This window comes from Monodon monoceros, unplaced genomic scaffold (assembly GCF_005190385.1).
Source record: "Monodon monoceros isolate NGI ecotype Baffin Bay Population unplaced genomic scaffold, NGI_Narwhal_1 Super_Scaffold_9, whole genome shotgun sequence".
NCBI classification, from domain to species: domain Eukaryota; kingdom Metazoa; phylum Chordata; class Mammalia; order Artiodactyla; family Monodontidae; genus Monodon; species Monodon monoceros.
The window spans coordinates 36507778-36523061 of NW_021703786.1; the positions used below are offsets into that span (position 1 = coordinate 36507778).

At 44.4% G+C, this 15284-nt stretch overlaps 1 protein-coding gene across 8 annotated transcripts in view; it reads right to left on the minus strand.

The window, feature by feature from the left end:
* CEP112 (centrosomal protein 112) overlaps positions 1 to 4341 on the minus strand; it is a 415782-nt gene extending 411441 nt beyond the window's left edge. For 5 of the 8 annotated variants that reach the window (XR_003792074.1, XM_029213161.1, XM_029213162.1 and 2 more), the window contains exon 1: positions 4213 to 4341. The gene's annotated coding sequence lies outside the window, so the exon portion shown is untranslated. Of the gene's footprint in view, positions 1 to 728; positions 779 to 3744; positions 3966 to 4199 lie in introns of those variants that run through there. The other 3 variants (XM_029213158.1, XM_029213159.1, XM_029213160.1) reach the window with 3 other exon arrangements.
* Between the last annotated feature and the right edge of the window lie 10943 nt (positions 4342 to 15284).

Consider the following 15284-nt stretch of genomic DNA (forward strand, 5'->3'; position numbering starts at 1 on the left):
TTAGGTTCGAAATGCCTTGGTAAGGATGCGCACCATCTCTACGCTATGCATGGTCCCCAATTTGTCATTTGGCCGGTTTACAAACCACACGTTTGGGGAAAGGCTCCGGTGTGCCTCGGCGGTGGCCCTGCTGCACAGACGCCCTCCCTCTGCTCAGCGGGCCCCTAACGTTCACCAGGGCGCCCACCTCAACACCAGCAGCCCCTGCGCGGACGGCCCTGGACCCGGCCCCTCTGCGTCCGGCCGCCGGCCGTCCCTCGCAGCTCGCGGCGGTGGGCCGGCGGCTCCCTCGGGGCCCGACGAGCCCTGCCGGGGATCTTCCCCCCGCGCCAGCAGGCAGCCGTGCCGGGAAGGGAAGCAGTCTCTGACGTCCACGCTACCGCTCCCAGCCACGGCTCTCGCAAGCCCGCCCGCAACGCCCCTCTTATGAGGCCCCCGCCAGCGGGCTGGACCCAGCGCTCCCCCCGCATCGCTGCCGCCCACCAAAACGCCCTCCGGCCGATCGGCCTCTTTTCCTCCCTACTCCGCACGACAGCGACCGCTCGACACGGTCCTTCGCTCCTCAGCTGAGGGTCTGCTGGAGAAAACGGGCACCGCCCTGAGGTCCCACCGCAATCCTCCGTTTTCTCCCATTTCGCCGTCCACAAGGCAGCCCTGAAACTTTTACCAGCCCTCTACAAGCCCCTAAGCCGTTGCAGCTCCGCTGACTCTCCACGTGGGAAGCTCACCTCTTCCTGGGAGGAAAACGGCACGCTCTTCCCTCCACCGCCCAACTCGCCTCCTCGGGAACACATCCTCACGTGCTCGCCCCCGCCCCCGCGTCGGAAGCGCTGACCGTCCTCCCTGCCGCCGAGACCTCCATCACTGTCAGGGGCCTCCTCGCTGTTTCACACTGACTCCTTCCCCTCCGCCGTCCCCATTCGCTAAGCCCCGTGAGCCAACACAGCAACAAACGCTCAGAAAGGTCTCAGAACCTGCCTGTGTGCCTATTCTCACTGCCGCTCTCTCAGAGCAAGCCCTCCCCACCGCCGACTCACCCTAACTCTCCCTGCTTCAGTCCTCACTGGCACCAGAGATGTCCCAAGTACAAAGCTCCGCACATCACTTCCTATCTCCACCGCCCACTGCCACGGGACAGTATCCAAACCCAAAGTTAGGCCGGCCTGCCAGGGCCTTTGCCTTCTGAGCTCCCTACACACGCACGCACACGCACACACACATGTGCACAGATGACCATGCCCCACCAGTGAACTCCCTGCCATTCTGCAAACACATCCAAGCCCTTACAGGATCACACAGGCTGTCCCGCTGCATGGAGTCATCAAGAAATGCAACTCAAACATCACTTCAGAGTAGAGCTTGCCCCACACATCCCAGACTCATCTCTCCATCTTAGTGTGTACTGCTCACATCTGTGCCACGGCATTCATCACGCTGTTACCTCTTTTTTACACATCTGTGTACTATTTACAGGTCTGCCACCATCTGTGAGTTGCTCCTGAAAGGCAAGGACCGTGACTGACACATCTTAGTAGGTACCTAGCACATTACACGGCACATAATAGAAGCTGAAGAATCAATCGACTGGTAAATAAAAGCTAACTAAAGGGATTAATGTCTTACTTTTACATGCCTAATACAGGCAAACCTCAGAAATATTGCAGGTTCAGTTCCAGACCACAGCAATGAAGCAAACATCGCAATAAAGCAAGTCACACGAACATTGTGCTTTCCCAGTGCACATAAAAGGTATGTTTACGCTATACTATAGTCTATTAAGTGTTCAATAGCATTAGGGTAAAAAAATGTACATACTTACCTTAATTAAAAATTACTTTATTACTAAAAAAAAGCTATCCATCATCTGAGCCTTCAGCAATTTGTAACCTTTTCGGGGGTGGAGGGTTTGAAATATTGTGAGAATTACCAAAATGTGACCCAGAGACACAAAATGAGCAAACACTGTTGGAAAATGGCACTGGTAAACTTGCTCAAGGCAGGGCTGCCACAAACCTTCAATTTGTAAAAAACGCAAAAGCGTAATAAAGCAAAGCACAATAAAACAAGGCACGCCTGTGTTTTGTTTTGTTTTGTTTTTTAATTCTGTTCTGAGTACCAAATAGGTCCCCTAGAATAGAAATACTATTGCCCTTAATTCTATTTACCAAAACCGGTTGTTGTACCTTCTGCATTACAGTAGAAGAAACATATTTCAAATTCAAGACTTGGTTAAGATAAATTTTATTTAAGCGCATTTGCTGACTGGTTAGTTGGCTTGGCATTGCTTGGTTGTGTGGTTTTGTTCTGCATTCCTACAGTAACTAGGTGCATTCATAGGTAACTCCATCAGTTACGTACCTGGCAACAGAAGGCTAGGATACCACTGCTGGATGTTAGATCATAAAGCTGAAAAGCAACTATTCAAGTGGATGAACAAACAAATGGAAACTCAAAAACCCAGAATTTTAAGCACAGCTTTGACCTGGAAGTGTATTTCCAGGCTTAAACAGTTCATCCTGCCCATGTACTCTAACATATGCCTGAGAGCACCCGCAGCTAGACAAAAAGATTCCTAATAATCACTAACTCGCAACAAATCTTTGACACAGGCAGGAGATGTTAGTGTTTAGAGAAACGAAAACTCAGTAAAAAGACCCAAAGTCGTGAAATTAAACATAAAGCTCAAACTAAAATTCTGAAACCGTTAGCTCTCAGATCCATATCTGACCTCTTGGCCATTTAAATATGAATCAGCAATATCTCCAACTAGTAAAGAAGTTGGAGAAAAGTAGAAAGACGATCATAATTGCTATAATAACATGCGATACTGGAGTACACATTTTTTTTAAAAAGCACTATAAAGAATCAGTGTGATACTTGGTAAAAGCTAAAACTCAGCTTTTCCTATCCCTTATTTATTCTCCAACAAAATGAAAAAAAAATTAAGTTATCGTTCCAAACTTTCAAGGAATTCTTGCTACAGAAATTACATCTTATAAGTAGGTTATATCTACTTAGTCCCAGCTAATCAAAAAGTTTTATTACGATTTATTAGAATTGCAGATTTAAATTATTAGAATTAAAAAATAAGGAAAGCTGTATCTTTGACTTAGGTTTAAAATAGAGTGTGCCTGCCAGTCACATAAATTAGTGCAAACGCAAAAAAGGAAGTAAACTGGGTGAGTCTTGCTTATAGCTATAGTATAGTTGGCTCATGTCTTTTATTTAACTCACCGGCACTGTCTTTTTTTAAACCTGTGTCTATGTGGACAGCTACAAAACGGGCTAAGAACTTCTCAAGGTGCTTAGCTGTCATAGGGGTCAGCAGAGCATAAGCGGGCCACAAACATTAAAGGTCCTGGGGAAAAGCAGCCACACCGCTCAACAAGGAACACACCTCACATACATCAGGCCCCGAATAAACACACTCCTCAAAGTTGCATGAAGTCAATTTTGTTCAATCAAACCATACTTTAAATAGATGGCGGATCATTACACAAAACTTGAAAACCGTCCTCCGGTACATGAAGCCGGTTTACAGGTGCCTGTTTCACCCGGCTCGCCCTTTTGGGTGTTTGGACAGTTACCGGGCACTGACCGCGCCCCGGCATCACCCTGGAGACGGGGGAGCACGCCGAGGCCTGGGGGTGCCAGTGACGGCTGGGGGGCGGCTGGGCCGCAGCCTGAGCCCTGCGGGGCGGCTCGTGCCCCCGCACCGGCCTTTTCTACCCCGTGTCCACGCACCTGTAAACAGGAAGGACGCACGACCCTCAACACACAGGCCGCTCGCATGGACGTCCCTCGGACACTCGGACCCGGGACACTGGGTCGTGGCCAGCGGGCCGGCGGCGGGCCGGGCGTCCCGGGGGCCGCCCCTCACCCCGAGGGCCCAGGACGCCGTCCGGCTCCGGGGGGAAGTGCTCCCGCCTGCCTGGAACCCGGGCACGACCCCGTCAGGTGCCCGGACCCGGACATGCTGACCCGCCCCAACTTTCTCAAAACCTCCCCGCCCTGCGCGGCCCGGACTCCAGTCCGCCCGCGACGCAGCGGCCGCCCGCGCCCAGAAGCCCCCGCGGCGCGCGCCCCACAGGCCTGGAGAGAGGCCCGGGCCCGCCCACGGGGCGACCGCTCCCCGCGCAAAATTCCACCCGAGAACCCGCGTGTGGGGACCCCGCAGGGGAAATCGGAAAAACGAGAACCTGGCGCCCCTACGTGCAAGCTTTCCGAGCGGTCCCCGCCGCCGCCGCCGCCGCCGCCGCCACAAAAAGGTTTCAAATCCGTGCCGGCGCAGAGGTCGCAGCCTCGCAGCAGGCCCGGGGGGTGGGAGGAGCCGGCTGGGCGGTGGGACGGGAGGAGGTGCCCAGCTCGCAGGCCCCGCCCCATTCCCCAAGCCTCCGGCGGCCGCGCGCGGCGCCGTTGCCATGGCGACGCGCCGGCCCTCGGCTGCCCCGCCCAGCAGGCCGGGGACGGGGACTTCCGCACTAGCGTTTCCCCGCCCCCCAGGCCGCGCGGCGCCGTTGCGCTGACGACGCTACGGGCCTCTACTGCCCCTGCCTAGCAGGTCGGGAGCAGGCACGTCCGCGCTCGCGTTTCCCCGCCCCCCTGCGCTGGGCGGCGTTGTCATGGCGACGTCCCGGCCCTCAGCGCAGCTTCCGGCTCGCTTTCCAGCCTGGCGGTTTCTAGACAAATCCCAAGCAGAGACTCCCGGGATGACCAGACCACGCGCTGGACACTGCTGCTTCAGGCATCCCGCTCGGACAGTAGCTTGTGAACACTTTAGGGGCTGTAGAGAAAGAACGGGTAAAGAGCAAAGAACATGGGGTTGCAGTAAGATATTCACAGAGGGTGGACAAACGACATTGAAAGAATCTAAAGAACTGAGAACTTACTGCCTGGTATCTCACAACCCAGAGGTGAATACCGTTGAATTAAAGGAGAAAATGAACACTGCTTTTTTTTTTTTTTTGCATTCATAACTATCCAAGATCTGAAAAAACTTACCCCAAATTCCGAAGATGCTGAAATAATATGAAAAGGCTTTGTGTTTACCAATTCTGGATAGAATAACAAGATCAAGAGGATGTATTTTTGCTGCTCCCAGGAAGTCTCATCCACCTCGGGGCGGTCTCCATTGCTATGTTGTGGTTTTCTCTGGTCTTCTGTTACATTTCTGGAAAGGCTCTGAACTATATATATTTTTTAAAATACCGAACAGAAACAAAATTTAAATTGTAAAAACACTCACTTAAATGAAATTCAGTTTACCACTGTTTTTCATGTAATTTCACACAGGATTCCTTCTGCAGTAACTGCAATACACGCAGTGTGATGCCAAATCTAACATAAACACAGCTTGAAGCATCTTTTCAATTTTCCATAAAGAAAATAGAAGATTCATTCATTTGTAACTAGTTACTTTCAAGCTTCCAGAGGGAAGGCATATATTCTTTCCAAGGTGCTTTTTCAAACCCTCCCACTGGAAGTAACGGTTTTTCCCACCAATGGTTTTTCATGGTTTCAGTGACAAATTATTAAAGCTAAGGAAAAGAAGAGGTATGAAATACTTTTAGGAATGTTTAGTTTCTCAAAAGCATAGTTGAACATGTTTATAGCTAAAGAATAATGGGTAATTCAGTCATTTGCACAGAGAATCTGGGATGCAAAACCCACACATGCAATTGCAGGAATTTGACCACCCAATGAAGAGGTTCAAAACCATGCTGCTGGAAGAACATAAAATGAATTTGACAATTGATGTCTAAATGAAGACTAGCAGAAAAGTAGAAGAAGAAAAAAGGGGATTGAGGGGGGAAATGCAACAAAGTCAAGTTCATCTAAGGAAAAAACTGCAGCAGAAAAAAAAAATACATGACTTAAAAGGTTAAAAAAATTAAGGTAAGTTTCTTAAAATAATTTCTATATTTAGGTGAAAGTAAGAAGAGAAAATCTCCTTTTACATTTTCAAGAACTAGGAGATTGTCACTATGTATATATATATATATATATATATATATACACACACACACATATATATATTTTAAAAATTAAGATATGTACATAGGATTTTTATAGTTATTTATGTAATACATATGTAGCTGGGATGCCAACTGGAACCTGAGCTGTGTTGACCTTTGGATTCAAGCTTATGTGTCACGATGTCCACTGGAAATCTCCTTCCATGACAACTAAGGAAACTTCTAGAAAGTAACTCACCCTAGGTGACAGTAAGCAGATCTGGTTCAGTAACAGTACACAAACATTGAATGGACAGGTGGTTCCACATAAAGTAGTAGCCATGGGTTGACTTCCAGCTCTCCTCCTTTGCTTGTAACAGAGTGATTCCCAGTCTTTTAAGGTGAAGATTTTCCTTTGAGAATCTTAAAAAGCTATACCTCTCCTGCCCCCTGTACTTCACCACCCCTAAATGCCCACATGCCCAAAAATATGAGTACAAATCAAAGGGTTCCCCAAATTCCTCAAGTCCATCCATGGAACCTCGGTTAAGAACTTCTGCCCTATGGATTTTATATCAACTTAAACATTGAGAACAGAAGCTATAGCGGCATTCTTGTCCATAATTTCTGAAGCTATTACGGACAAACTCAGTACAGACATCACTGCCCTCAACACTTGGTTCCAGCTACCTCAGGGCAGGCATTAGTAAAAAGCAGCAGCAGCAGGGATGCCTTCAGCGAGCATCAGAGGCAAGCAATGAGAAAAATATCCTCACAGCTACACACACTCGGAGAAAAACAGATGATGCCCACCATATGGTGGCTTAGGAAGATGCAGAGCACGCGTGAGCCCCACCCTGGGAATACTTCGGAAGAAATATCTGGAATCGGAGTCCCTTCAGGGACCCCAAGGGTGAAGACAGATAAATACTCTGTTGTGAATGTTCCAGCGTAGCCAGCCCCAAGCTTGCGTGGCCTGAAAAATACTATTTCACACGAAGGTTTTATGGCCACAAACCTATGGCAACCAATTAATATGACTTCTATGTCTAGTTATTTCTTAAAGGATAATAATTTGTCACCTCAATATATATTTATTGAACGTCTAGTATGTGTAGATTGTTTTAACGGAATGTTTCTTCTACCACGAATGTTCTGACAGCTCACCCTAAACGTCACTTTCTCAGAGAGGCCATCAGTGCTTCTCAAACTACCCCTTACTCTCTTTCAAAGCCCCGTGCTCTTTATCTTCACTGCCTTTATCAAAATTTGTAGTCAAATATTAACTGATATTAAAGATCTTTTTAAAATGTCTATAGGCGGGACTTCCCTGGTGGTCCAGTGGTAAAGAATCCGCCTTACAATGCAGGGGACATGGGTTCGATCCCTGGTCGGGGAACTAAGATCCTACATGCCACAGGGCAACTAAGCCTGCGTGCCACAACTACTGAACTCGTGCACCTGAACTAGAGCCCCTGTGCCGCAAACTACAGGGCCCATGCGCTCTGGAAGCCACACGCCACAGCTAGAGAGAGAAAACCCACCACCACAACTAGAGAGAAGCCCACGCACTGCAACGAAAGATCCCACATGCCTCAACACAGATCCCGCATGCCGCAACTAGGACCCAACGCAGCCAAAAATAAAAGTAAATAAATAATAAATCTAAAAATTTTTTTTAAAATAATATGTCTATAGGTTCCATCAGGACAAGGACCATATCTGCTGGGTTTTACCACGGCAGACCCAGAGTTCCTAGCACGGAGAGGCAATCCGTACATGTTTATTGAACCAAAGAATTAACGCAGATGGGCTTTTCGTGCTTCTCTCTGTACCTGGAGTGGAATATGGCCGCCCCATAGCTCCCTGCTATGGGAGAGTCCAAATTTCTTTCTAAGAGAGTGAGTCTGACTGGTCTAATGTGAATCAGGAGAGCACACTTAGTCGGATCAGGTAAGGTCAGGAGACTGGGCATCCCATCATATAAACATGACTTTGTCAGCTCACTCTTGTGCTTAGGGGAGAGTAGCTGGGGTTCTTTTCTCAGAGAAGGGGATGGATGAGTTACCTCAAATGGTTCCAAGTATAACACAGCTTCAAGAGTTGGGAGGACAGAGATGAGTTTCTTCCCTCCAAAAGTTTACAGCATAGTAGGAGGTAGTAACACAAATACCGAATAACCATATTAGAGTCAGATTATGCCACCTGGTTTAAAATAATATGGGAATAGAGGGGAGATTAAGAAAACACATTACTGTGATTATAAAGTTACCATGTGAAAATATATACTGAACCTTGTTTTATCTTTGGTTTTAAAAAGGTATTGAAATTGAAACATTATTTCCATTGGAAATGTTATTTCCTATCAGCCACAAATGACTTAAATGAAAATAGAAGGATTGTTCCAAAAAGAAATTAATGGTTTACCTCAATATTTAAAAATCAAATGGTAACATAGTTGATAATGATAGGATAAACATGATCCCCAAAATAGTTTTTCTTTCCCAGGTGGGAAGTTAATTATGCTATACTTCTCAAGTTGAAAGGGATCTATTTATTTTCAAAATATAAACTTAAAATTAAGAATTAGTCTGGACAATACTGAGCAATGTGAAGTCGATGATTCTCTACATAAAACTTGGGACAATGTGACTTTTACTAATTAGAAAGATAAGTTTTCATAGATATTTTGAGCTAGGCCTGCATTTTGTTATAAGTATTAAATCTGATTATCCATATATTTCAAAATCCTGTTCTATAAAATTATAGTAACTATAGCAGAGACCAGAGGTTACTTCCATTTTGTTTAAGCTACTGTTATCTGAATTTTCTGTTTATATACAGTCAAACTTAAACCTGATACAGTAATTTACTTCTCTCAACTTTAAATTATATGTATATAAAACATATGTTTCCTGGGCTTCCCTGGTGGTGCAGTGGTTGAGAGTCCGCCTGCCGATGCAGGGGACACGGGTTCGTGCCCCAGTCCGGGAAGATCCCTCATGCCGTGGAGCAGCTGGGCCCATGAGCCACGGCCGCTGAGCCTGTGCGTCCAGAGCCTGTGCTCTGCAGCGGGAGAGGCCACAACAGTGAGAGGCCCACGTACCGCAAAAAAAAACCCCAAAAACATATGTTTCCTAAAGGCATTCTTTCACACCTTAATTTCCCTGAAGATCAATACCAAATGTATAAGTCTATAGTAATAAATGTATTACTAATATTACTCACAGAAAATGAGTTACAAAATAGTTTACAAGCCATTCTACCAATTTACATACTTACCACACACACACACACACACACACACACACACACACACACACAAAGGAAAACAACGTGGAAGGATGTGACTCAAAGGCGGACGATTCTCTAGGTAACAAAACTAAAGATGATGTAAGTCCTTCAATTTTACTTCCTAGATACCCTCAAATCTCTCCAAAAAATAGCTCTATTTTAGAAAACGTTGACTTAGACATAAAATTATGAAATTCACCGTATTCTCCTCAGACATAAAATTATGAAATTCACTGTATTCTCCTCCTCTCGAACATTTTGGGTGGTTTTTTTTTTCCATAAATTTATTTATTTATTTTTGGCTGAGTTGGACTTTGTTGCTGCGCACGGGCTTTCTCTAGTTGCAGCGAGCGGGGGGGCTACTCTTTGTTGCGATGCATGGCCTTCTCACTGCAGTGGCTTGTCTTGTTGTGGACCACGGGCTCTAGGCGCACGCGCTTCAGTAGTTGTGGCACTCGGGCTCAGTAGTTGTGGCTCGCGGGCTCTAGAGCACAGGCTCAGTAGCTGTGGCGCACGGGCTTACTTGCTCCACGGCATGTGGGATATTCCCGGACCAGGGCTTGAACGCGTGTCTCCTGCATTGGCAGGCGGATTCTTAACCACTGCACCACCAGGGAAGCCCTCTCAAACATTTTGGAATCGAGGTTTCAATAGCTTCAGTGTGAAGTCAGTTATCCAGTAGTTTGAAGGATTGTGAATAATAAACACATTGCAAAGCAAGTACAAGACACAAAAACAAATGTTAGTGACTTTGGATCACTGAGGTGGATTATCAGGCAATTATTTCCACTTACTATCAAGAATAATCAAGAGTTAACTGTAAAGAGAAACAAAATTTTTCTTCCTAAGCTGAGATTTTTGAATTGCGTATTTTTTTCAGGTTATAAAAGTTTTGATGATATTATATGGAAATTGGAAAACACTGAAAGGTTTAAAGAAGAAATAAAAATTCTACCATTAAGGAATAGCCACTATTAACAATTATAAATACATTCTCAAATCTTATACATATATATATATGATCGTTTTAGTGTCTATTTATTTTTGCATCATTTGGATATAACATAATTTGCTTAATTATTTTCCTGTGATTGGATATATGTTATTAGCAACTTTTGGCTCTTATATAACACTGCAATAATTATCTTCTAATATATACATCTCAGTTGAAGTTTCAACTATCTCCATAAAAGGTATTCCTGCAGGCATGAATGAAATTAAAGCTTTTGATCATTACTGCCAAATTGCTTCCTGGAAGTGTTTTGCAAATTTGCAATTCCACTCAAACAGTCCCTGAGAGCGGCTGTCTCACATCAACAATTTTTCTAATCTGTGCTAATTATATATATAAAAATAGTATCTCTTTTTAATTTGTGTTTTCCGCTATTAGAAAAGCTGAAATATTTGAACATCCCTATTAGTCCTTTTTTCAAATTCTTCCACAAAGTGTCCTCTAGTCCTTTGCCCATTTTGGGGGGAAATTTCACATGTTATACATGTCTTCCACATTTTAATCTATTGTTTCAAAATCAGCAAATGGCTCTGTACACAGTACTGATGCCTAAGCTGATATTCTGAATAACCAAATTTCAGTCAGTGATTCACCATTTTGCATTATTAAGATTCTCTGTATCATTACATTGAAATACATGAATGACTCAGTCATCTAAATGGAAAGCAATTTATAAATACAAAGAATGAGTATTATTATTGTTATGTAAAGACATTAGAGATAAATAAAATAATCCTGTAGCCAGTAAAGTCCTTAAATTGGGTAGGAAATAATTCAGAACTTTCTATTTCTAGGTCACAGAAGAATAAATTATACCACAGATAGATGTAGTTTAAGGAGAGTAGAAACCAAGAATTATGGGGCATGTTTTCTTTTCATCACCACTAGAAAACAGAGTTACAACCTGTAACACAATGATTCTGGATTCCTTTCTTTTGCCAGAACTAAGCTGAGGCAATTGATCTGTGCCAGAGGCTATTAACAGAGATAAACTCGGCTATTCGTCCCCCCTCCCTTTCAATAACACAAACAGTCCCCAATTACAATGGTTCAACTTAAGATTTTTCAGTTTATATGATGGTGCGAAAGCAATATACATTTAGTAGAAATCGAACATTGAATGTTGCATTTTGCTTTTGTCCCAGGTAGTGATCTGAAGTCAGACGCTCTCTGGTGATGCTGGGCAGTGCAGCAGCCAGGACTCCCGGTCAGCCACGCGATCAGGAGGATAAATAACCCCTCCACTCCAACCATTCTGTACCCAAACCGTTCTGTTTTTCACTTTCAGTACAGTACTCAATAACTTACATGAGATATTTGACACTTTATTATAAAACAGGCTTTGTGTTAGATGATTTTGGCCAACTGTAGGCTAATGTAAGTGTTCTGAGCACGTTTAATGTAGGCTAGGCTAAGCTATGATGAGCAGTCGGTTGGGTGTATTAAATGCATTTTCAACTTACAATGTGTTTATCAGGAGGTAACCCCATTGGACGAGGAAGATTTGTAGACATATTGCTCTCACCAACGTTCATGCAAACAGCAACCACCTACTAGGCCACTTCCTAGCCTCACCTATACAAAAATCTCACCACCCTGTTTCAGCACCCCTCCCTAGGCTGGAAAATGCCAGCTTTAGAATTCAGTTATTTCCAGGAAGCCACCGGGAAATGCGTTGCTTCCCTAGCAGTGTAAAAAAAGGGAGGAAAGACACAGTCCTGAAGTTTGGCTCTGTAGCTCCGTCACTTGTGTAAACCAACTTACATAACCTCCGTGAGCTTCAGTGTCTTTACCATCCTTATGGGATGATTGGGAAGATGGAGTTAACACAGGTGAGCTAGATGGGAAAGGAAGTGCTTCCCGGTGCCTGACGCGGAAAACGTCAATCTTTTCCTTCCGAACTGTCTGTCATGAAATTTCAGAAGTGGCAGATGCCACTAGGAAGCAGCATTAGCACACAAAGAACTAAGTATGCTGCACGCACACACACACTCATGTAAACACATTCACACACGCATGCTCACATGCACATACGGGCACAAAGCACACACTCGTACACACACTTATGTACACACATACATCACACATTCGCACACACGTGCACACATACTCGTGCTCACATTTACAAAACACACACTCGAACAGCATACACATTCACGTACACATGTGCACACCAACCACACACACTGTCACATGTGCAGACATATACTCACACCCATATGCACAAACCCCAAGCTCTCCTTCCTTCCTTCCTTCCTTCCTTCCTTCCTTCTTTCTTTCTTTCTTTCTCTTTCTTTTAAACCTATTTCAGTGTTAAGGTGGGGAATGACCCTCGGGCTAGTAGATGGGAAATTTTACTGATAAATACTTATCATTGAGTTTGGGGACTCAGAAATCAGATCCTACATATTGAAAGATTGGTCAATGTCTTAGAAATGAGAAAGTTCATTTTCTATAACTTCTTGAAGAAACATGTTAGAGCAGGAAACAAAAGTGACGACCTGGATCCCTTTGTGTTCAGAAGCCCATCTGCCATAATAGCTTACAGGGTTCCATGGGTCTGCAGTTGCGGGTTAAGCAACGTTACATAGCATGGGAAGACCACCTTCAACCTTGTTAAAATGTAGGATGATAACCATCGATTTGTGATTATACTTTCACTCTTTCTGCACCAGGCTACCTGTGGGGGAGAAGAAGAATACTTTCTGGTACCTCAGCCAGCAGGGAAGGTCACTGCACTCTGGCTGGGGAGGGTACAGCTGAATTTTGGTAACAGGCAACCTGGTGATCTAAGCATTTAAGAAGAAACACATTTCGCATAGAGAGGCTACTTATGGGACTAAATGGACCATATAGTCACTAAATAGAGGGGCTGCAACTGGGCAGTTTCTTCTGATGGGCTCCTCTCATCCAAATTGCCTCTTCAGAATGAAAACTAGCAGATTTTTCCTCCTGTGAAAATATCATTAGAGGAATCAGTACTATGGCCTAAGTTCTAAAGTTTACTCTGATTAATTTTCAAGGACCCAAGCTTATCCAGTGGCCTGAAATGCCTTCAAAGAAAAAAATGATGCAAAAAGCCATCCTCAACAAACTTGCCATATTCCAGGAGTTTTTTATGGAATAGTCTATTAAAAGTTCAATCTGGAGATTCCTTATAAAAAGTTCCAGCAAAAGAGATTTGAATACAGCGGCAACTAAGACAACAATGTAAAGCAGTTGTACTCCAATAAAGATGTTAAAAAAAAAGACAAGGAATTAAAAAAAAAAAACAAAAAACAGATTTGAAAGAACATATATGGTCAGATAAATATTCAGGAGTGAAATTTCTGGGTCATTTGGTAGTTCCATTTTTAGTCTTTTTTTTGGCCACACCGCATGGCACGTGGGATCTTAATTCCCCAACCAAGGATCGAACCCATGCCCCCTGCACTAGAAGTGCAGAGTCTTAACTGCTGGACCGCCACGGAAGTCCCTATTTTTAGTTTTTTGAGAAACCTCCATGCCATTTTCCACAGTGGCTGCCCCAATTTACATTCCCACCAACAAGGTAGGAGAGTTCCCTTTTCTCCCCATCCCCGCCAACATTTGTTATTTGTGGTCTTTTTGCTGATGGCCATTCTGACAGGTGTGAGGTGATATCTCATTGTGGTTTTAATTTGCTTTTCTCTGATAATTAATGATGTTGAGCATCTTTTCATGTGCCTGTTGGCCATCTGTATGTCTTCTTTGGAATAATGTCTATTCAGGTCTTCTGTGCATTTTTTAATCAGATTGTTTTTTTGATGTTGAGTTGTATGAACTGTTCATATATTTTGGCTATTAAACCTTTATCAGTCATATAATTTGCAAATATTTTCTCCTATTCAGTAGGTCTTCTTTTTGATTTGTTGATGGTTTCCTTTGCTGTGCAAAAACGTTTAAGTTTAATTACTTCCCATTTGTTTATTTTTTTGTTTTGTTTTTTTGTTTTTGTTTTCTTTTTGCGGTATGCGGGCCTCTCACTGTTGTGGCCTTTCCCGTTGCGGAGCACAGGCTCCGGACGCGCAGGCTCAGCAGCCACGGCTCACGGGCCCAGCCGCTCCGCGGCACGCGGGATCCTCCCGGACCGGGGCACGAACCCGCGTCCCCTGCATCGGCAGGCGGACTCTCAACCACTTGCGCCACCAGGGAAGCCCCCATTTGTTTATTTTTGTTTTTATTTCCTTTGCTTTAGAAGAAAGATTCAAAAAACTATTGCTATGATTTATGTCAAAGAGTGTTCTACCTATGTTTTCTTCATTAATTGGAAAAGATACACACAACCCAGTGTTCATAGCAGCACTAACAATAGCCAAGACATGGAAGCAAACTAAGTGTCCATCAACAGATGAATGGATAAAGAAGATGTAGGGCTTCCCCGGTGGCGCAGTGGTTGAGAGTCCGCCTGGCGATGCAGAGGACGCGGGTTCGTGCCCCGGTCCGGGAGGATCCCACATGCCGCGGAGCGGCTGGGCCCGTGAGCCGTGGCCGCTGAGCCTGCGCGTCTGGAGCCTGTGCTCCGCAACGGGAGAGGCCACAACAGTGAGAGGCCCGCGTACCCCCCCCCAAAAAAAAGAACATGTAGTGTGTGTGTGTGTGTATATATATATATATATATATATATATACACACACACAATTGTATACAATAATCAGCCCTAAAAGAGAATAAAGTCTTGCAGTTCGCAAGAACATGGATGGACCTGGAGAGCATTATGCTGAGTATGATGTCACCTATATGTGGAATCTAAACAATGAAACGAATGAATATAACAAAGCAGAAACAGACCTAGCAGATATAGAGAACAAAATAATGAATGCCAGTGGGGAGAGGGAAGGAGGGAAGGGCAAGATAGGGGTAGGGAATTAGAGACACAAGCTACTATGTGTAAAATAAATAAGCTACAGGGATATATTGTATAGCACAGTGAATATAGCCAATATTTTGCAATATCTTTTTAAATGGAGTATAATCTATAAAAATATTGAATCACTATATTGCAC